The sequence below is a fragment of the Ahaetulla prasina genome, chromosome 3 (assembly GCF_028640845.1).
Source record: "Ahaetulla prasina isolate Xishuangbanna chromosome 3, ASM2864084v1, whole genome shotgun sequence".
NCBI lineage: Eukaryota > Metazoa > Chordata > Lepidosauria > Squamata > Colubridae > Ahaetulla > Ahaetulla prasina.
In genome coordinates this window covers 59,866,400-59,890,628 of record NC_080541.1, presented here as the reverse complement: position 1 = coordinate 59,890,628, position 24,229 = coordinate 59,866,400, and the positions used below count along the sequence as shown (strand labels likewise).

The 24,229-nt window shown below is 38.7% G+C and overlaps 1 protein-coding gene across 6 annotated transcripts in view; it reads left to right on the top strand.

Moving 5' to 3' along the window:
• Positions 1–24,229, top strand: part of EPB41L3 (erythrocyte membrane protein band 4.1 like 3) — a 158,458-nt gene that overhangs the window by 31,791 nt on the left and 102,438 nt on the right. For 2 of the 6 annotated variants that reach the window (XM_058177309.1, XM_058177305.1), the window contains exon 1: positions 22,592–22,927. The exons of 1 other annotated variant lie outside the window; for it this stretch is intronic. The gene's annotated coding sequence lies outside the window, so the exon portion shown is untranslated. Of the gene's footprint in view, positions 1–1,379; positions 1,399–22,580; positions 22,928–23,136; positions 23,175–24,229 lie in introns of those variants that run through there. 3 more of the 6 variants (XM_058177307.1, XM_058177310.1, XM_058177306.1) reach the window with 3 other exon arrangements.

Here is a 24,229-nt window from a genome sequence, read left to right as displayed (position 1 = left end):
CGCCTGGTTACGCCTCGCTGGATTATTGCAATGCTCTCTACATGGGGCTGCCTTGAGGTGCACCCGAGGCTGCAGTTAGTCCAGAATGCAGCTGCGCTGAGTGGTAACGGGAGCCGCTCGTGGCTCCCATGTAACACCACTGCCCGTAGTCTGCACTGGCTTCCTGTAGTCTTCGGTGCGCTTCAAGATTCTGGTTACCACCTTTAAAGCGCCCATGGCTTAGGACCCGGTACTTACGAGACCGCCTGCTGCTACCTTATGCCTCCCATCGACCAGACGCTCACAGAGAGGGCCTTCAGGGTGCCGCCCGCCAAACAATGTCGGCTGGCGGCCCCAGGAGTAGGGCCTTCTGTGGGAGCACCAACACTCTGGAACGAACTCCCCTGGCTTACGTCAAGTGCCTGATCTTCGGACCTTTCGTCGTGAGCTTAAAACATATTTATTCATTCAAGCAGGACTGGCATAAATAGTTGCTTTTAAATTGGGGTTTTAATAATATTTTAAATTTTTAAATGTTTTAATTATCGGCCGCATAGTAATAGTTCATTTTAAATTCTTTTAATTGTACATATTCTGTGTTTTATTTTGGCTGTACACCGCCCTGAGTCCTTCGGGAGAAGGGCGGTATAGAAATTTAATAAAATAAAAAATAAAATAATAAAAAATATCCTTGAATCCAAGCAATTCATTTATTTATGTAACGGCATTAATTCCAGGAGAAAAAGATACTGTTCAAGGAAAATTGGTGTATTCCTGAAATGGTTATTTTTGTACAAGCCTGATAAAAACGGCAAGAGAATAAAAGACCCAAAATTAATCATTGTGCTTAACAGTCAAGAGGAGAGCCAGCCCAAGTAGATCAATAGAGTTTTTGACTTCCAGCAGAAATGATACGAGAGAACATTCCTAACACCTCAGTAAACAGGACTTTAGTGGGGTGAAAAGTCAATTCTGTAAGCTTAACCTCTGCCCACTCACAATTTCAGTAATATATGTATTATCAAGTTAATATTTTCTGCTCCATACATATATTCAGAATCTATGAAAGGTTATGCTAATTTCATTTCATAGGAGAAAATATTGCATGAATCATAATCACAGAACACCAACTCTATATATATAATCTGCGGAAACTTTCGGTATCTCTGCTGTAACTAGTAGGCAAATTCATGTGTCCTATTGCATTGAAAGAGCATTAACTGTGCCCTTCTGTACTTAAGAATTTTTGGCAACTCATGTTTGGATGACTAATTTAAAAATGTGGTAGATGTTTACTGATGTAAGGAAAGCATTGTTGCTAACATCTAACAGCAAGGCAGACCTCTTATGAGTCATCTATGCCTTTGAAAGTAGCACAAAACGAAAAATATTGACAAAAACAGCCAGACTTTTTCTAAGGTATGTATTTTAGCCTTTGGAGGAGAGGATGAGGATGTGTGGTAATAGCTATGCTTTTAAATAAGAACTAAATAAGAACAGCACATTAAAAAACACATAATACTGGTCTTCCTTCTTCAAAAGAAAACAAAATGGAAAAGGTAATGTGCTGTGTGTATTGCTCCCTGAACTTCCCAAATCTTAATATACAAAATGTGGAAGTAGAATTGCAATAGAAACTAAAATAACACGAATTACACAGAAAATGCATTATAACAACCTAATAAAAAGAACAGTATCTGTATAAGTATATACTGTTTGTAAAACATAACATTTTTAAATAGCATTCTGTTCTAATACTTGAAAATGATCCTTTTCCTAAGTGGGATTCTAAACGTGACTTTAAAGAGCCTTTTGCATATCTTTTTCCAGTGTAATCCTGTGGGGTTTTTTTTTCAGCAAAAGGCATTACACAAAATTAATAACAGGGTTTGGCAAATTTCCAGGAATCAGGTAGCTCCATATACAGTAATTGTGCACGGTGTTCTCTTGTCTGAAAATCTGATTTTAAAAATGAAAATAGACTTTGCACTCCAAAACCTAAAGAGGCAGCATTTACTAACATTTACATTAATTGTATTAAAATCTGCAGCCCCCTTTAAAATGGATAAAAGGAATAAAAGGAATGGAAGTACAGCACTTGTAATAGTAGAAAGATAATTCTCCTTAAAATAATTCTCCTTTACTCTTCTAGTAAAGCTAGAAGATAGAGAACCCCCAAAGTGCCATGGGGCATAGCTCCAGGGGCCTGCATGTAATGGAAAGAGTTGGCAAAAATTAAAGGGTTTTAGTTTGCTTTTTGCCCAGAAAATTAGCACCATTAAAGCTTCATATAGAAATTTAAAACAAAAAAGAATGCATTTGCACATACTATTCTGCTGCATACAATATATGGTAAAGTCATGCTGCCATATTAATGATAGTTTAGAATATATAATATTTAATTTAGGGATCCTAAACCTTTGGTTATTACCGTATATACTCGAATATAAGCCGATCCGAGTATAAGCCGAGGTCCCCAATTTTACCCCAAAAACTGGGGTAAACTGGGGACTCGAGTATAAGCCGAGGGTGGGAAATGAGGCACCTACCGGTTGGGGAAACCTCCTCCCTCAGCTGAGAAGGCTGGCGGCTCCCGCCCGCCTCTCACTGCACCGGCAGGGCTTCCCCGCGCCGTCCGGTAAAATGTGAAAAAAAGAAAAAAAACAACAACTCGAGTATAAGCCGTATATACTCGAGTATAAGCCGAGGGGCTTAAAAAAAAAAACAAACTCGAGTATAAGCCGTATAGACCCGAGTATAAGCCGAGGGGACGTTTTTCAGCACAAAAAACATGCTGAAAAACTCGGCTTATACTCGAGTATATACGGTACTCATTTTGCAGAAAGTAAACTGATAGTGATCTTCCAATATGTAGACGAATTAGCAAGAAAATATAATCCAGTAGTAAAATGTCGTTTTGTTTCCTACAACCCTAAATGCTCTACCTCTTCTTTTCCGATCCCCTCCTCATTTATTTGTTCTCTACCTGCTGCAACCATAACACTATTAGCAATAGCCATAGCACTTAGAGTTAAATACCGCCCCAAAAGCACTCTGAGCGATTTACAATGTCAGCATCTTGGTCCAACAATCTGGGTTAGTGGTGGAATTCAAATTTTTTTACTAATGGTTCTGTGGGCGTGGCTTGGTGGTCATGGCAGGAGAAGGATACTGCAAAATCATCATTCCCACCCCACTCCAGGGGAAGGATACTGCAAAATCCCCATTCCCTCCCCACTCCTGGGGCAAGGATATTGCAAAATCTACATTCCACCCCACTCTGGGGCCAACCAGAGGTGGTATTTGCCAGTTCTTTGAACTACTCAAAATTTCCGCTACCGGTTCTCCAGAACCTGTCAGAACCTGATGAATAGCACACCTGATTGGAGTCCTCATTTTACCATTGTCAGATGTATATAAGGCTGACTCAACCTTGAGCCCTGTCAGGATCAAACTTTAGGCTGTGGACAGAGTTTGCCTGTAATATTGCAGTCTAACCATTGCGCCACCAGTGGTAGTTTACAGGAATGAAACTTAACAAATAAAACATCCACAATAAAACATATTAAATTATATATTTATAAAAGTATAAAGGCCAGACCTATTGGGCAGTTATTCTTTATAGGTGTCATGCATCACCGTAAGCCATTCAGAACAGCGCTCTCACTAATTTCTGGAAAGCCAATACCAACCTCCATGGTACGTAGCTTGCAGAAACTGTCAAAAGTTTCTTCATCCTGGCAGTTTCATCTGAGATGAAAAAGTCAAGTTGGGAGTCAATATCGATTTCAGTTGGGGAGAGTGGTTACGAAGAAGCTTCAGGGCAAAGCCAGAGCGGCCTGTTTAGAGAACAATTAGCATCTTAAATTGAACCTGAAAGCTAACTGGCAGCCATTGTGGGGATTGGAATACAGGGGTAAAAATTGGTTGTCACAGGTGGCAGCTGATTACTGGTCCAATGCATTCTAGATGAAGCTTTTGGACAGTTTTCAAAGACAGCAAGCATATTGCCATGTGCAAGATGAAAGCATATGGTATTGTTCTAGGGCTCTCCCAACCCATGTAGGGTTGGTATGATTTCACACAACAGTATAACATCTTAAGGTCGCAACACTGTTTCTAATGATGGTTATATCAGTTCAGAACACTCAAAATCATCCTCTGTCAGAAAGCAGTTGCCTGAGAGTTTTGTTCCTATGGCAACATACTACCTTTATTTGCTTAATAAAAGAACATGTTAGGCTAGGTTTCGTTTGGATAACCCAGCTCAACAAGTCTCCTCTGAGATTTCATATACTGAAGGCATGGCTTAATTCAAAAGTTCAGATTCTTGGACATTAACCCTCCAATACCTGTAGATACCTAACAACAGGATTATATATGGGGGACACAGACTTTGTACCACCTGACTGCCTATTTTTATCTTTCCTTCCTCCTTGAACCAGGACGTCCCAGCATCTACTTTCATGAGAAACTGGAAGGCATTGTGCTCTTCTTTCTTTTTCGAGTGATAAGAAATGATACACATGGCTCCTTTCAGCTGTTTTTATCTCTCTCTTCTTCTTCTTCTTCTTCCTTCCTGAGGATTTTTGGGCAGAATTGCCATTATTTAGAATAGAATAGAATAGAATAGAATTTTTATTGGCCAAGTGTGATTGGACACACAAGGAATTTGTCTTGGTGCATATGCTCTCAGTGTACATAAAAGAAAAGATACGTTCATCAAGGTATTTCCTTGGCTGAAGTCAGAGATTTCCCTGATTCTGGAGTTTCCCATCTGTCCACCCCTTCATCACCACACTCATTCAGTCATGTACGCGCGCACACACACACACACACACACACACACACACACACACACACACATTTCTATATATCAGACAAGAAGAAGAGGGGAACATCTAGCTCTTCCACTTTTCTGTCTGCAACTTTCCTCAGTTGTGATCAATCCTTCATTTTGTTTGGGGGGAGTTTCCATGTTTTTGTCTGATGATTTAGAACAGCAGACAAAAGAAATAGTTTGACTTGTACAAGTATGGAAAAACATTCAATAAACTTGGCATCCAGCTTCTCAGGTGTAGTTATAGTGTCAATTTTCCCAATCTTGGGGAAAACCTTGTTCTAGAAGGCAAGTGCTGCTACAGAGAAAGCACACTTCCAGGGTCTTGGTAGATGACATTGTTTAAGTGAAAAATCCAGAGTGCACCAACCCTGCAGGATGGAATCAGTTGAGCCGATGCTATGGGATATAAGCAGTCTTTCAAGTAGCCAGGCCCTGTGCCATTGTTATGGCTTGTAGAACTAGTGGGAAAAGGTTGCAAAATATCCAGTCTAAACGTAATAATGGAAAATATACATAAAGCTCTGAAAATTATGCTAGTCTCGCCAGAAAAAACAGTTGGTTTAAGAACAAAGATTAAAAATATCTGCTAGATATGGTATAGCTACATACTATAGCTACGTACTATACCTGTGATGGCGAACCTATGTCACACGTGCCAGAGGCGGCACACAGAGCCAGCTGCTCTTCTGGGTTCTGGTGCTCTGGCGCATGCATGCACACTCCAGTTTTGGCACTCAGTCCCGAAAAGGTTACCCATCACTGTACTATAGTATAGATATGGCATAGCTGTATTTATATCCTGAAATCTAGACAAACACTATTGTCATAATCAATCACATCATAAAAAGGTAAAGGTAGAGGTTCCCCTCGCACATATGTGCTGGTTGTTCCCGATGTGCTGGGGGGCGGTGCTCATCTCCATTTCAAAGCTGAAGAGCCAGTGCTGTCTGAAGATGTCTCCGTGGTCATGTAGCCGGCATGACTAAACACCAAAGACGCACGGAACACTGTTACCTTCCTACCAAAGGTGGTCCCTATTTTTCTACTTGCATTTTTTACATGCTTTCAAACTGCTAAATTGGCAGAAGCTGGGACAAGTAATGAAAGCTCACCCCATTACATGACACTAGGGGTTCGAACCACTGAACTACCGACCTTTCGATCGACAAGCTCAGCGTCTTAGCCACTGAGCCACCACATCCCTAAACTAGTACCATATTTCTGGAATATCAATATATTCTGTAAAAAGTATAAGAGGAATTCATCCTCAAATTGTAGAATCCATTGTCTCATTATAATAATAATTAAATTTTACGCAAAAAGCCTATTGTTCAACGAAAGAATAAATACTGAGAAATGATGCATCTGCAAAACAACAGATGGTTTATAAATAGTTCACTCTGTTCTTTATGATCACTTTGGCTGCATCCATTAAATATAAGTATATATTCAACATATATATGTCAAATATATACTTTTTATGCAACATTTGTTGACCTTGTAAGATCTGATGTCTGAAATCTAATTGAGGATTGTCTATTACTGATGCTCATTAAAATGTACATGCTAATATCAATACCTCTATTGCATCTAATTCCCATTACATATTAAATTATGTTTTTATCTTTTATTTCTGTTTAATAGTTGGGAACAACTTAGCTGCCATAATCCAATTGGCTATTGTCTTCTTTATAAACTAATCATTTATTTTCTTTCTAATCCTATAAAAAACTTCAGACTTGAAATAATTTGGGAAGAATTTTGTTCTTTTTATATCCTTAACTTGTGTGTGTGTGTGTGTGTGTTTGTCTTATGACAGTGAACTATAGCAACAAACTGCATAACTGCAGTCAGTCTCATAGCCATGTTTGTACATACTTTTAAATGAAAAATATGCCATAAATTATGATTAAATAAACTAGGAAATGAATAATATACAAGATGGTGCCTCTTACTGGCAAGATAAGAGATTTGGAAGAATCTCCCAGGTTGAACTGTTTGGTTCTTGGTGCTCCCTGAGCTTGGTTTCATTAGCAAACTAGGTAACATCACCAGTGCACTGCAAGAAAAGACCCAAACTCACAGTGTACCAAGGACCCCACAGATAAGAGATTTATGTGATGTACAGATTTAGCATCCCAAAAAATTCAGGATTCATAGACTAACCTTAAAACAGAATCTGTTTTCGCTTACAGATGACACACATTTGGTATAATTAACTTTGTGTTTTGAGAATGAATATGGAATATTCATCTTGTCTTGCATGGGCGAATATCCTATTTATCACATTATAGTCTGTTTTGGTACATTCAATAATTTTCCCACAAGCATGTGATGTAATAAAGGATATAGAAAATTTAGGTTAGTGCCATTCAGATGCTTTGGCATTCAAGCAAGATGTACTTATGGCTGTATTGTTCTTGTGGGATGAAATTAAGGAAACATGTTAAAGTTGGCAAATTTGAGGAATGGTGGATGATCTTTTTGGGCCTTTTTGTTGCATTGAAAGTCAATGCCTTTTTGCTTATTAATATTTTTTTTCTCTTGAGGGAGTAATTATTTGGAGAAAGCCAGTGATAGGTAGGACAACCGAGTTTCTGTCTAGATCTTTCTGTCTTCTTCGGTCTAGACTTATTTAAGAAAAACAGAATTCTAAATAGATAACTTGCAGAGAGAGCTGTCAGCCTAATTCCAAAGAAGATGTCATCGAGGAGGCCTCATTCCCATATTATAGATCGGGGTCTCCAACCTTGGTCCCTTTAAGACTTGTGGATTTCAACTCCCAGAGCTTTGCTGGCTGAGGGGACTCTGGGAGTTAAAGTCCACAAGTCTTAAAGAGAACCAAAGTTGGAGACCCCTGCTATAGATTACCATAGACAAAGGAATTGAGGATGCTGTTCACAGCAGCAGTTGAACATTTCTTAAAATGTTCTGGCATATTGAACAGTTAGCAGCCTATCCATGGAGACAGTCTACAAGTAGGTTCACACTAATTATGAAATTCCACATAAAATTTTTAAACGGCATTAATGTGTATGCATCTACATGGACATATATTGAGTATAGAGTATAGATAGCCTTCAGAAAGATTTTGAAAAACAGGGCAAAGAGGTGCAGCCTAGGGAACAGTCGTATAAAAGAAGGCGTAGTTTGCAACTGCTTAATGGGTGGAGAAAGAGGCTTTGAAAGGACCCCCCTCAACCTCTCAGACTGTAAAGGAGATGGCGGGAGAATTGTACTTTCAGACTTTCAAGATTGATGTCAACCTTCCCTGGTATTCTAGAAAGGAAATACGACCCAGAGGAGCTAATTCTAGTTTACTATAAGGCTACATAAAAGAATCTTGCAAATAAAGCATTCTGTTATGGCTAATTAAAACTAGAGTCTTCAAATATATTGCTTGGTATATAAATGTAAAATGAACAGACTCCCAGAAGTTGGCAAGCAGATTATCAAAACATATTTATCATTTGAATTTTGAAATGATTCCTGTTTCACTTAGTTGTTAATCTTACTTTCTATAACCACAGCAAACTATGTAAAGCATTAAAACACTCACTCTCTCCAACTGGCAACCATCTTTAGGGTTTTTGGAGAATTGATCAATATGCTGTAGAATGTCAGTAGTGTTCAGTTTTTAAAAAATCATTTTAAAAAGTGTTCAGGCATGCTAGAATGCCACAACCAGTACTGACTCTATAGACTATAATGAACAAATCTTCACTGTAAAAAAACATCAAAGCATTTGACTTTTTAAATGAAAGCTCCAGTTTATAAAGACTAAAAAAATTGAATAGAAAATGGATAACACAAGATAACACAGCTTATTTATTTATGTAATAAATAAATGTAATAAATGTGATTTATTACATTTTGTGTAATATATAATGTATTAGATATATAATGTATTAGATATTCTCAATACGTTCTTAGAATATTTAAAATAAAATCTAATTTATTGCTGATTTTGGTGCAGGAAGTAATCTTTCTACGTGATGAATTATATAAGCTAAAACAAGTCACAATTCAGGAGACGCTTCTGCTGTTATGATTCATCACACAGCCAGATGTTTAGAGTGGATTTGTCATTTTATGTACATATTAAGCCCTTCCCAAGAACTTTGGATATGCAGATGCTGATGGTGTTAGAGGTATCATCACAGGATGTAAGCAAGTTGCAAATAAAGCTGCCTTTTGTAATTGACTGGTGGTGAATTTGTCAATTCACATACTGCTCCAATTGTTTTAGGATTGTACTTATATTCCTGTAGCATCGTTATTATTGTTTTCAAGTGCTACTTGAAAACAAGAAAAACTATGACCAGGCAATGGATCAAACTAGAAGAAAAAATTAGCACAGCCTGTGCACAGGTAGAACTCTTCATGTCCTATTTCTAGTTTCTGAAAAAAATGTCATCTGTGCAAGGTTTTATAATCTTAAAACAGAATCTGTTTTCGCTTACAGATGATACACATTTGGTATAATTAACTTGTGTTTTGAGAATGAATATGGAATATTCATCTTGTCTTGCATGGGCGAATATCCTATTTATCACATTATAGTCTGTTTTGGTACATTCAATAATTTTCCCACAAGCATGTGATGTAATAAAGGATATAGAAAATTTAGGTTAGTGCCATTCAGATGCTTTGGCATTCAAGCAAGATGTACTTATGGCTGTATTGTTCTTGTGGGATGAAATTAAGGAAACATGTTAAAGTTGGCAAATTTGAGGAATGGTGGATGATCTTTTTGGGCCTTTTTGTTGCATTGAAAGTCAATGCCTTTTTGCTTATTAATATTTTTTTTCTCTTGAGGGAGTAATTATTTGGAGAAAGCCAGTGATAGGTAGGACAACCGAGTTTCTGTCTAGATCTTTCTGTCTTCTTCGGTCTAGACTTATTTAAGAAAAACAGAATTCTAAATAGATAACTTGCAGAGAGAGCTGTCAGCCTAATTCCAAAGAAGATGTCATCGAGGAGGCCTCATTCCCATATTATAGATCGGGGTCTCCAACCTTGGTCCCTTTAAGACTTGTGGATTTCAACTCCCAGAGCTTTGCTGGCTGAGGGGACTCTGGGAGTTAAAGTCCACAAGTCTTAAAGGGACCAAGGTTGGAGACCCCTGCTATAGATTACCATAGACAAAGGAATTGAGGATGCTGTTCACAGCAGCAGTTGAACATTTCTTAAAATGTTCTGGCATATTGAACAGTTAGCAGCCTATCCATGGAGACAGTCTACAAGTAGGTTCACACTAATTATGAAATTCCACATAAAATTTTTAAACGGCATTAATGTGTATGCATCTACGTATGTACATGGACATATATTGAGTATAGAGTATAGATAGCCTTCAGAAAGATTTTGAAAAACAGGGCAAAGAGGTGCAGCCTAGGGAACAGTCGTATAAAAGAAGGCATAGTTTGCAACTGCTTAATGGGTGGAGAAAGAGGCTTTGAAAGGACCCCCCTCAACCTCTCAGACTGTAAAGGAGATGGCGGGAGAATTGTACTTTCAGACTTTCAAGATTGATGTCAACCTTCCCTGGTATTCTAGAAAGGAAATACGACCCAGAGGAGCTAATTCTAGTTTACTATAAGGCTACATAAAAGAATCTTGCAAATAAAGCATTCTGTTATGGCTAATTAAAACTAGAGTCTTCAAATATATTGCTTGGTATATAATGTAAAATGAACAGACTCCCAGAAGTTGGCAAGCAGATTATCAAAACATATTTATCATTTGAATTTTGAAATGATTCCTGTTTCACTTAGTTGTTAATCTTACTTTCTATAACCACAGCAAACTATGTAAAGCATTAAAACACTCACTCTCTCCAACTGGCAACCATCTTTAGGGTTTTTGGAGAATTGATCAATATGCTGTAGAATGTCAGTAGTGTTCAGTTTTTAAAAAATCATTTTAAAAAGTGTTCAGGCATGCTAGAATGCCACAACCAGTACTGACTCTATAGACTATAATGAACAAATCTTCACTGTAAAAAAACATCAAAGCATTTGACTTTTTAAATGAAAGCTCCAGTTTATAAAGACTAAAAAAATTGAATAGAAAATGGATAACACAAGATAACACAGCTTATTTATTTATGTAATAAATAAATGTAATAAATGTGATTTATTACATTTTGTGTAATATATAATGTATTATATATATAATGTATTAGATTTTCTCAATACGTTCTTAGAATATTTAAAATAAAATCTAATTTATTGCTGATTTTGGTGCAGGAAGTAATCTTTCTACGTGATGAATTATATAAGCTAAAACAAGTCACAATTCAGGAGACGCTTCTGCTGTTATGATTCATCACACAGCCAGATGTTTAGAGTGGATTTGTCATTTTATGTACATATTAAGCCCTTCCCAAGAACTTTGGATATGCAGATGCTGATGGTGTTAGAGGTATCATCACAGGATGTAAGCAAGTTGCAAATAAAGCTGCCTTTTGTAATTGACTGGTGGTGAATTTGTCAATTCACATACTGCTCCAATTGTTTTAGGATTGTACTTATATTCCTGTAGCATCGTTATTATTGTTTTCAAGTGCTACTTGAAAACAAGAAAAACTATGACCAGGCAATGGATCAAACTAGAAGAAAAAATTAGCACAGCCTGTGCACAGGTACAACTCTTCATGTCCTATTTCTAGTTTCTGAAAAAAATGTCATCTGTGCAAGGTTTTATAATCTCAAAAGCAGGCATTTTATATATGACATTTTCAATCTTAGTGAGAGGGAAAACTTGTGGCTTCATATGCTAGCTCTCTGTATGGGATGAGCTGTTTATGTAAGCAGCTAACCATTTAAAGTATGTTTGAAATGTTCCACATCTATGAATAAGAAAGAGGAGTTAATCTATTATCATTTTTCTGCTTCCACCAGCAGTTCCCAAAGCTTCAAAATGTCACAGGAGTCCAAAACTGGAGAGTGGAACAGAAATATCATCTAACTAGTTGGGGCGATTTGGAGGTTTGATAGGTATATTTTGAGGCCAGCTTAGACTTCACTTTGTTTTTGTTTGACGAGTATGTTAAGTGATGGATTTATGCATTTATTTCTTGTCTCCCTTTGTTTGCACATTATTATTTTACTTGTAAGCTGTTCTGACAGCATCTAATGCAGAATGGCCTAGAAATATTATATATATAAATGCATAAATAAAAAAATATTTTTCTAGATTCTGCAGTTTCTCACTGGAAAGATCTCCCAGTTCTTCAGAGCAGATTTGTGGGAGAGGTCATATAAACTGATAGGGAATCTTTGAAAACTAAATCCTCATCCACTCCCTTAGCAGGATTCACATTGTGGATAAGAAGCCTTCAGAGGACAGAAGTTTCTATTGCAGGAACAAATCCTAATTCCAAACCAAAATGTTTTTTTATAGAAATGTTTGGGCAACATTTTAGCAGAGATTTTAAGGAAAAGACTATAAAAGCTTTCAGTGTTATAATTTCAACTTATAACTATGAATTATGTAAATAATACAGTTCTGTATTACAAGATATTTGGACTATTAGACATGGTTTATAATGAACCATATCACACACTTAATAGGTTTCAAATTAAAAACCTTATGGCATTTTCTTTTGCTTCAGATTGATACTCTAAATAAGCACTTAATTCAGCAAGACGACTTGAATTGAAGTGTGTACTGATTATGCATTTTTGGTCATGGTTACATTTCTTATAAACAGTAATATGGAAATAACTGCAAATAAAAATTGATTTCATTGATTAAAATGATTGTTTATTTTTTAAAACTTTATACTATTAATTGATGGCTCCCCTGATTTGCTGGTTTATTTACTCATATAAATAATTCCTGACAAATTCCAGCAAGTTTGGTACTGTCTGTTGTGGTCCCCATTTACAAAAGGGCAATAAGAATGATCCCTCAAATCATAGACTGATTAGTCTAATTGACACCACATCAGAATTAAATGCCAAATATCTTTTAACAAAAATCGAGGACAAGGTAATTGAAAGTAGCTTGTTACCTGGAAAGCAAGCTGGATTAGATCTTGTCAGGCTCCAAAATCCAAGAAAGACATTCTTCTAAGCAGTTTCCCTTGTGTTCCTTGCCTACAGACAGAAATCTTGCCAAGCTAATGCAATCTTACTTGGTTTATTAAAGATATAATCTGTAAACTTGTAGGAGTTTCTGCTTTACGCAGATGATTTAATATTGCTACCATGCACTCCAGTAAGTAAGAAAAGATGGTTGCACAGGTTTAGTTCATATTGTGCATTCAACTAACTGAACACGAATAAGTCCAAGAGCAAGGTAATTCTTTTCAGGAAGGGATGGGCTAGTTATAGCTGGAGCTTGGATAGGGAACCTATAAATCATATATTTGTCATATATATTTAGGTCTTGTTTTTAAGAAACAAGTTTCTGGTTCTCACATTTTAAGGGCAGTTTTTAAGTGCTACAGCCTGGGCCAGTCACAACTATCCTGATTCTCTATTTCCATTCATAAAGATATATAACAGCAAAATAGTTCCAATGGCACATATTTGTGGGGATATATAAATGTCCCCTTATTGGAACAGGTATAGGCCACTTTCTTGAAATGCATCTTGAGGGTGGGTAAATCTGTGTACTACAGTAGTAGGAGCAGAGATGGGTATACCTCCTATACAAAGCCATCCACTAATTAGAGTATTCAGCTATTGGTTGAATAGCTGAATACTCTAATTAGTGGATGGCTTTGTATGGGACCCATATATACCCAAGCTTCGTTTTGAAAAACAGTTGCATGATACGCTTCCTCGCACTTGGCCGGCCCGTGTTTCAATGTCATCTCAAAATATGGATTCTCTATCCAATCCCCCATCGAATCAGATCTGAAGTTGTGTGCACCAGTTGTTGAAGTCATTGTGCATATTCACCTTAACTGAAAACTGTATTCTGCAGAAAGAAATTTTTACTTAGATTCTTATTTAAAAACTAAAAAAACTAGGGGACTCAGAAGCAGCTTTCTTACTTTTTGCAGGATACTTAACACCAAATGGGACAAGCAATCCTGCTGGATTCTGGATTTTTCAATGGTCTTGATTCCACTTACCATGGAACGCTTCTGAAATGCCTGCTAAGACTGGACTGGCTCTTTCTATTGTTCTGTATCTAGAAGATGGCATTGGGGACAACTATTCAACACCTTAGCTCAGTATTTTTCAATCTTGGTGGCTGGGAAATTCTGGGAGTTGGAAGTCTACATATTTTAAAGTTGCCCTAGTTGAAAAACATCACATTAGCAGTTAATCTGTGGGTTCCAATCTTGTCCATTATGCCATTCAATCTCTTATCTGCATGAAACTGCTAGTGGAAATCGTTCAGAATTTTGATGTTACCCTTGATCTATTCCAAGGAAGTAGTTGATGCCTTTGAATGATGCCTATCTAATAATGGGCTGTATGAGTGGAAACATGAAATCCAGAGCAGCTGTAGGTGATATAGGTAAAATTGAAAATGGACTTTAGGATTGAGGTTCAGCCTGTTTAGCATGTGTTCATTTCTCCTTGAAAGTGCAAGTCAGCAATCTGTGAGTTTTTTGTTCCTTAGCTGCCACTGGATTTTTACATGACTGCTTTTTGAGGCACTTTTAGAATAGAATAGAATAGAATTTTATTGGCCAAGTGTGATTGGACACACAAGGAATTTGTCTTGGTGCATATGCGCTCAGTGTACATAAAAGAAAAGATACGTTCATCAAGGTACAACATTTACAACACAATTGATGGTCAATATATCAATATAAATCATAAGGACTGCCAGCAACAAGTTATAGTCATACAGTCATAAGTGGAAAGAGATTGGTGATGGGAACTATGAAACGATTAATAGTAGTGCAGATTCAGTAAATAGTCTGACAGTGTTGAGGGAATTATTTGTTTAGCAGAGTGATGGCCTTCGGGAAAAAACTGTTCTTGTGTCTAGTTGTTCTAGTGTGCAGTGCTCTAGAGCGTCGTTTTGAGGGTAGGAGTTGAACAGTTTATGTCCAGGATGCGAGGGATCTGCAAATATTGTGCATCTGCAAATATTGTGCAGAGTTATGCCTTGGTACTAGCTGCCTTTCTTTTTGAGCTGGTAGGATTTGGATATAGTTATCAAGAGGGATCTGTGGAGGGGAAGCAAATGATGAAGTGATCATTGTTCTCTGTGTTGTGATATTTTATGTGCCAGTATCAAAGGTATAAAGCTTTTGTTGTGCTGAAGCAATGCAATAGCATCGGATCCTGCTAATGCCTTTGAAGTTATCCAACCTGTGTTATGTTTCTTCTTGACTACTGCAACTGACTTTCTGCAGGGTTACCTATAAAGCTGCCTGGAAGTTTAAGATGGTATAAAACTTCGTGAACCAGTGCAATGTTGAACGATTAGAATGATGCCTGTACTGAAAGATCAGCCTTGGCTGCCAGTTGTTAGCAGATACATTTAAGGTGCTGATACTGGTATTTAAAGATAGGACTTGACTATCTAAGGATGCACATTCCTTCTTATGTACTTACCCACTTAAGATTGGTGAGAAAGGCTGTCTTGAAGATGCACTTCTGTCAGTTTTCATGTTTCAGGCATTGAGAATAGAGCTTTGCCCTAGGTTACTTACTTGGTATTGTATCTAACACTCTTTCAACATTTAAGGAATTTGTACAGTGCTTTTCCTTTGCCAGGTTTTAAAGTATTGGTTAATTTTATAATTTATGTTATTGTTATTTTTAATCTGTATTGGTTAACTTCATATTATTATATTTAACTGTGTTGCGTGTTCACCAGAAGAGAAAGGTAAGGATATAATAGATAAACAAATAAAATACTTGGCACCTTATTAATTTGTGTATCAAGAGGAAAGTGGAAGATTTCATTACATCAGTGAACCCATGCACATACATGCAACAATTGAGACATCCTAAGTGTCTAAGAGGTATACTAAATATACTATACTAAATATATACTAATAGATATACTAAGTATACTAAGAGGTATACTAAGTGTCTAAGAGGTATACTCCAGATCTTGCAGTGAGTTTTGCAATCGAGTGCAGTCTTTGTGATACACTATACCAGGGGTGTCATTGAGGGCCACATCAGGGTTGTGTTTAACCTCGGGGGGCTGGAGGGGGCATGGCCAGGATGGGTGTGGTCAGCTCAGTGTCGCTTGTGTCGGGGGCAGTGGCCAGAGCACTCTGCCAACAAAAACGGGCTCCTGAGATCTATCATCAGCTGCATTGGCTTCCTGAAATCCTTCTGCCAGCAAAAATGGAGCATGCAAGGGCCGCCCTCGGCCCTCTCAAGCTCCATTTTCACTTGGAAGAGGCACGGTGGGCTAGTCCTTCGTTGTTTCCAGGGCAGCCCCGCAGGCCAGATCTAAGCGCCCCACGGGCTGGATCTAGTCCCTGAGCCTTAAGTTTGACACCCCTGCTTTATACTCAGGTCTCCTTAATTTTGTTGATATTGGATAGTACCTGGACCTAGTCTCATGGTTGTTTGAGTTACTAATATGGCTGGCCACAGTAAGCTAATTGATTCCTCAGTTGGGTCAAAATTCATCTGTGCATATTAGCAATGTTAGTAGGTTCATACAGTACTGTTATTGATCCAAGATATGTTGTACTTTTATATAAGCCAATGTTTAACTTTGTTCTTATTAACAATGTTCTTACAGTATTTAAAGATCCCTATAAATTCCTTTGTCCAAAGGAAGTTCAGTGTACAAACATCTTGTTTGGTATAGCCTGATCATTATAAATGGTCTGCCAGTTTCCAGAAGTTAACTTTTGAAAGGCATATGAAATTATAGTTAGATCATCCTATTCTGAACAAGGATCCTGCTTATAGTAATTAGTTCATAAATTGTTTGCCCTTTATAATGTAATCCTATCTATATGTCTACTCAGACAGAAGTCTACTGAACTCAGTGGCATTTATTTCCCATTAAGTAAATAGATGGTTGCAGTCTGAAAGGACACAATTATCATTTTTATTTCATCAGTAATATCAGACACTGCTGTCTTTCTAGTCTCAAGACAATAGGAATTAGTAGGAAGATAATATTCCATGTCTTATTACATGTCAATTTTCGAAAAAGTGAAAGAGAATATGATCATTCTTCACCCAAAGTCTTTCTGCAATCCCAACTTCTAGCAAACTATGGAAGTTTAGTCTTTCCTCCATATATTTAATCCATTTGCTCTAAAGATATATTGTCAAATAATGTATTTGCTTAAAATACTCAAATAATCCTCATCTTATCCTCGTTCATTTAATGACTGTTCAAAGGTACAATGGCATTGAAAAAAGTGAATTATGACAGCTCCTTACATTTACAACCACACAATATTCCCATGGTCCCCTGCAGTCATGTGATCTGAATTTGGATGCTTGGCAACCAGCATGTATCTAAAATGGTCGCAATGTTCCAGGGTCAGGCGATTGCTGTTTACAATCTTCCCAGGGGGCTTCTGACAAGCAAAGTCAACAGGGAAAGCAGGATTCACTCAATGACTGTGGCAAAAAGGAATCACAAAATTGGAATCAATTCTCTTAATGATTACCTTGTTTAGCAAAGGAAGTTCCAGCCCCAATTGTGGTCATAAATTGAGGAATATCTTGAAGGACTATTTTGAGATGCACCAGATCATTTATGTATCAGTCCAGACCAGGGATGAAATGCTCCCGGTTCGGACTGCATCGCGCGATCTGATAGTGATCTCAGGTGGTGGTTCGGAGAACCTGTAGCAATCGCGCTGCGAGGCTCCGCCCACCTACCCGGCTGTTGTTACTTCCTGGTTTTAACCAGGAAGTAATGTATTTTGTACTGTCTGCGCATGCGTAGAAAGGTTTTGCGCATGCACAGAGGGTGTGTGTGCACATGGCGCACATATGTATGCACTTCCGAACCGGTAAGGAAGGTAAGTAGATTTCACCCCTGGTCCAGACATATTGTCCTTTTCAGAGGTCTTTTACACTTTACACACACACAAAACACAACTGACTCTCTCATACACACACAAAATGCCACATACAGCTTTGTGTGTTTGTGTAGTTAAAATGAAACACTACAGAAACACACCAAATCTCAGAAAGCAGCACAAATATTTTATTTTATTTTATTATTTTATTTTATTTATATTTTTAGATAAAAGCAGCTAAATTTAAAACTTTCTTAACTTTAAATTGCTGTCTAAAAAAAAACTCCTAAAAAAAACCCCAATTAACATTTTTTTTTAAAGCTCCCTTCCCCTTACTTACTCATTTCAAGGGAAAAGGCAGGCAGATTGAATTGCTCACCGATGAGATGGATTGCAGGCAGGCAGATTCAGTTGCTAGCTGATGCAATTGTTTGCAGCAGCCGAAGCAAGGCCGGAATAGTGAGGGAGACCGAAAGAAGGAGGAAGCTGCCAAGTAGGCAAGTGGGGACTGGATGGGCATGGTCAGGGATTTTTGCTACCGGTTTTCCGAACTACCCGCCCTCATCGCTACCGGATCACATGATCCGGTCCGAACCGGGAGCATTTTACCCCTGGGGAAGAGGTTCTTGACATGGGAAGATTGACAGTGACAGATTTAGAAAGAGCTGAAAACTTTTCTTTTTGGGCAGAATGGTGGGACCTGTGTGTGTGTGTGTGTGTGTGTGTGTGTGTGTGTGTGTGTTCTTAGCCTTCCCACCAAACTCTGGTTATTTTCAGGATTTGTCAAATTTCTCACACTTTACTTCACTACGGACCCTCTTTAAATACTTTTTGTGGGCCATGGCCACAGATCATAAAGACTTAACTCAAGATTTAAATCATAACATTACTTCAAGCCTTCATGGACACCCTTCCATGACATCACGGGCCCCCAGGGCTCAGCTGACCACAGGTTGAGAACCACTGCTGTATCCAATCGAAAGGCTATAGCGTTAATTCAAAGCTGAAATACATTTTTGAGCATACACAAAAGGAGTATATCTGATTTTTCTTGCTTTTCTAATGTGCTACAATTCTCCATGTCTTAGGCTGTCTCAGAAAAATTTCCATTCAAAGCTCAGGAAAACAACCAGAAGAGATTCAGAGGCTGCAGAAGGAAGGGAAATCTGAGCATACATATTTTCTATTAGCAGAAGTGCATTCACAAATATTAGAATTCTTATTAGAATACATTCTTAAATTAGTTTACATTAAATTGTGTTGCATATAAATTCCATTTCATTACCAATAACTTGATTGTTTTTCATTCAACTTTTATTATATTCTGAACAGCTTTTAAATGGTATTTTGTTTTGTTTGATAAAATATATTTGATATATTTTGCTAAATTATAATTGACTCAAGGGAGCTTATAATAAAATAAATCCACCACAGTCTCAGCAGATCCAAATAAACCACAATAAATAAACACAATGCTAATAAATAATCAATATCTAGCTCCCTGTGGTTCTCAATCAGTCCCCAAAAACATTCGAGAAATCAGTTATACTACTCAGCAATTTCAAACAATTTCCCCTCTAACCTGGATAGGAGATACAAGTGTCACATTCAATTCAATCTTCCACAGCTAACTACACAGCAGAAATTTATACATTTTTATTACAATTTACTTATTTTTTCCAGGAGTGATCATTAAATATAAGCAGGTTCTAGAATGGTTTCATCAATGTAATGTTTCCAGATGAGTTTGATTACATGTCATAATTTATTGAAGAAGTGAGGGCTCACCTGAAGTGCACCATGTTTGGAATCATTTTAGGGTACTGAAATAGATTCTGAAATGATTAGTTAACAATTCAGTTCTTTAAATTAAATTAAACCTTTAAATTCCTATGAAGCCAGTGAAACTTATTTCCAGATAAAATTAGTTGAATCAATGAAAAATAAATTGGATTATAAATATTCTTTTTGTATTCTGGGATCACTTTAGAAGGTTAATTGAGGACAGCTGATTGAAGTTGCTTAGCTAGGATTCCAAAAGAATATGAAAAATAGCCAATTATTTTAAATTTGTAGTACAGATCAATATCTAATGCTCATCTGGAACATTATCTTGGGAAAGACTGAAGGCAAAAGGAGAAGGGCAGAGGATGAGATGATTATAATGTCAATCAACGAATTTGGGAAAACTCCAGGAGGGCCTTGTGAAGAGTCTGACACGACTTAGCGACTGAACAACAACCTTTCAATCCGTGGACTTTGGAGGAGGAGGAGACTTGGGATAGTGAAAAGAGAAGAAAAGGATGACAAACAGTAAGAGGATGTATTCACTTATGAAAATGATGGCTGTACCAGTCGAAGATCTGAGTTTGGGACAAATCATTTTGAAGGTCTGTCTGTGTGGCTGCTACTTGATGGTACTTAATCAAAAACAATCACTTCAAGAACCCTACACAGCAGGACACACATGTCCTCTCACACACACTCACACATACCATTGATTGAGATCAGCAGTCCTTTGAAGACAAAAAAGAATAAAATGATGGGAAGGAAATGTCAGTCCTTATGAGTACCATCCTGCTACATATTCTTAATGGTAGTTGATGTCCAGACAAGAAACACACTCAGATTCTACTAATTCCACTTTATTATAAGTTTACAATAACAGAACTGTGCAAGTCTAAAAATACATTTGTCCCCCATCACCTTTACATCCAAAGAAATTAGGGAGGTTCCTTCTGAGAGAGTTGCCACACCCAGATTCCTGTTGTGGGCTAAGCTGCCTCTTATCCGACCATTATCCTGGCTGCTGTTCTTCCCAGTGCCCCAAGGTCATTCCCATATACCATTACAGTTGGTGGTGAGTTTTTTTTTACAACTGGTAATATTCATATTTCAGCCAGGAAAATAAATGTAACATCTCTTCATTGTCACATGGGTGAGCCCCACTAGGTAGTCCAGATCAGGAAATAAACTCTCCACAGAAAGGCTAAAGAATATTGGAATACTACAGCCAGTTCTAGTTACCACAATACAAAAGAGATGCTGAGGTCCTAGAAAGAGTGCATAGAAAAAGCAACAAAGATAATAAGGGGCTGCAGGCTAAACCATAGGATGAATGACTAAGGGAATTAGGTATGTTTAGTGACAAGATAGCTGACTTCCAATACTTGAAGAGCTGTCACAAGGAAGAAGAGATTGATTTATTGTGCAAAGCACCTATGGTTAGGACGAGAAGCAATGGATAGAAAGCTAATCAAAGGAACATCCAACCTGGAACCAAGGAGAAATTTCCTGATAGAACTATTAGTGGATCACTTGCCTACCGAAGTTGTGGCTACTCCAGCACTGGAAGTTTTTTTTAGAAAAGACTGGACAACCGTTTGTTCAGGATGAAGTAAGAACACCTACTATGCGCAGGGGGGTTGGACTAGAAGACCTCCTAGGTCTCTTCCAGCACTAGGCTTCTTTGATTCTAAGGTAATTTTCCTTACCTTCCAGACATGGCACAATATAAGCCCATTGTGGAGGCCATGCTGTGGAGGCAGTACAATTTATACCCAAACAAATTCCTCCCAGGGATGAAAGCATGGAAGAATGGCTATGTGGGTAATTGGGTAAACTTTTAATACAGAAATAAATTTTATCCACATATAGTAACCCAAACAAAAATTCCAGGCTGATAGAACTAAGACATTTGATCAACTATGTGAATTAATATTGGGGAATGATATGAGAAGCAATTACTATGAAACAGTGCAAGATATTTGGCTGTACAGTTGTTCACATAATCTAAATAAAGCCGCTACGATTCCTTTTTGTTTGGCCTAGGGAAAGTCATATGAGTCAGATGTAGCACTCATCTTGTAACTACCAACTTCTAAAATTTTGGAATTTTAGCTCTGCTGTGGCTTAAGTTCTTGTTTTCAGTCTTTCCCATCTGGTGGTAACAGTAATGTGAAGCTACCTTAGGGAAATCACTATAATCTGCTTTGAAAGGAAGAAGTATTGATGTACTAATGAACTTCTAGTCAACCCAAACATCCTATTCTTGTGCTGTGCAGGTTCTCATTTGCCATCTTTGACAAAAATGCACATCTTTATCAATTTTGTCATTTTTAGTGTGACAGAAAACGAAAGCTGTCAACTACTTTTGCAGGTGCCCAAGATTGGACAACTGGTGGTGGTATCTCTGACTCTTCATCTACAATCTCTTCTGCAGCTTCCTAGGTGTTTACACATCCCATTTCTTAGCATACTGCAGGAGAGACACTTGTATTATTCAGAGAGAGGAACTATACAAAAGAAAGCAGTGGACAACGCCCTCTGGGAGGGGCAGAGATGGAAGAAGGATTTTTGCCTCTGCCTGTGTTCTCTGTTCCTCCTGGTGGGTGATGTTCAAAACTGAAGTAGTTGAGTTAATCCCCCCTCTCTCCACACCAGGATAAGTGGCTGAGAAAATTAGGTGTTTCTTCCTTCATTATTAATTCTGTGCTGCGCTATCCAGAGCTGCAGACAGAAGACACAGCTTGTCCTTTTTCCCTAGCCAATAAGATGGTTCAATCCTGTTTTCAGTGGTCAGACCAGGAGGGCAAGAAGAGTGTCAAAGCTGCCCTTGCCTTTTTGTTTCCATATTTATTTGCTGCAATGGTAAAGTGTAGAATAAAAGAGTAGCTGGAAGAGAGCAACCTGGGAATCTTCTGGATGGAGCTTTTTCCCCTATGCTTTTTTTCCAGTCTCTGATGACAAATAACTGTTGGTGTTACTCAACCGGTTGCTTTTCCTTCAAAATAAAGTAGAAGCTGCTAACGCCGTTTTGCAAATGCAGACATGATGCCATGTATAATAAGGCCTGGGAGACCGTCTTTGATAATTAAGTGTTCATGGTACAGCATCCGGTTCTAAGTAAAAGAATTGATTTTCTACTTAAAAAAAAAAAAACTGGCCGGATGTAGCTCCTACCTCGTTTAGGTCGGTCGGGGGTCTTAGAAGCGCTTGCACATTTCTGATTTGCTGAAAATTGCGGAGGGCTCGTCCTGGGCAGATCCCGGCTGTGCTGCTGCTGCTGACGCGTGGCTCTGACTGCTGCAGCTGCTGCACGTCCTTGTGACGCGCTGGAACAGACTTCGATCCTTGGGTCCGGGTTCTGCGGCTGCGGCTTTTTTGATAAGGTACGCAGACCTCCCCCCTCGCCTTTTGCATAGTGTTGTCACGCAGTTTGGGGGAATTCTCTTATGTGAAGTAGATTTGGAGAAATGGGGAAGATCAGAAGCTTTTAAGGCCTTCCTCTTCTGCATTGATTTAAGTCTGTAGTGATGTATATACTAGGAGCCATTTTTAAGTTAACAGTTCGCGGTGAAAGGTTTCGAGCGGGATCGATCTGCAGAACGCCGGTATTGCACGGGATGGGCGGATTATGTACGTTTGCGTCCCGTGTCTACGAACTGGGGTGGAGAGGGGAGGGGAAAAAACTTGGGTAGAAGTCGCTGCTCATTCACACAAGCACGCAAACGAGAGGAATTTATGGCCTGGGTCCAACCGGCCAATTCATTGGATGACTTGGCTAAACTAGGTACGGATGACTTGATTTAGATGGCGAAGTAGCTTTATTTGCTAGTCCCGGCCAAGTTCTTTTTGCTGATTTACGTGTCCTCCCCGTGTGCCCTGAAAATTGGGGCTGGAAAAGAGGGCGCGGGGGGGGGGGAACTGGGGGAGGGGAGCGATAAATGCTGAAGGTGGCTCGTGGAGGAATGGTACGATCTGCATCGGGTCGGCGAGGAAACGCAGAGGCAAACCGCAGCATGAATTGGCTGGAAGTGGCGGTGTATTTGTCCAGAGAGGCCCGAGAAATGGTCTTGTTTGTAATGATCGCACGTGCAAGTTGACTTTTTTTCTTTCCTTCCCTGCACGATTAGGGTCTGCAGCGGCTCCCTTTGGAGACGGTGGGATTCCGAAGGAATAGAGTCGCATCGTTAAGGGGAGGGGGAAGGTGGTATATTGGCGTATATATATATGTTATAGCGATCCTCGGCCGAAGGGAAATTGGGAAGAAGTCCGTGTGGAGCCCGGAGTTGGGGGCAGGGTTGACTTTTGCTCAGGCGCGCTTCGTGCAACCCGCTTGTCTCTCTATATATTTGGCGAAAGGGTCACCTAGCAAAAACTGCACGCCAACGCGAAGCCGAGCCTGGGTGCATCCATCCCGTCAGCTTTTCATTCCCGTTTTTTGAGGGGAAACTCCCCTGGCAATAAGACGCCCGCAGCCCCAACAGTGATTTACTTGATGGTGCGGTAGTCAAGACTCCGGGTGGCCTGATTTTCTTCATAGGGAAGTCTTCGCTTTGCTTGGGTGCCTTGAGTAAGTCTATTGAGTTCTGGATCTAAAATGAGAGAAATACGCGGATGAGTCTTGGTGCCTCGTTTGGAGTTATACGTAGAACCTCGCTTTCATTTCTGAGCTTCTCCCTCCCCCCCCC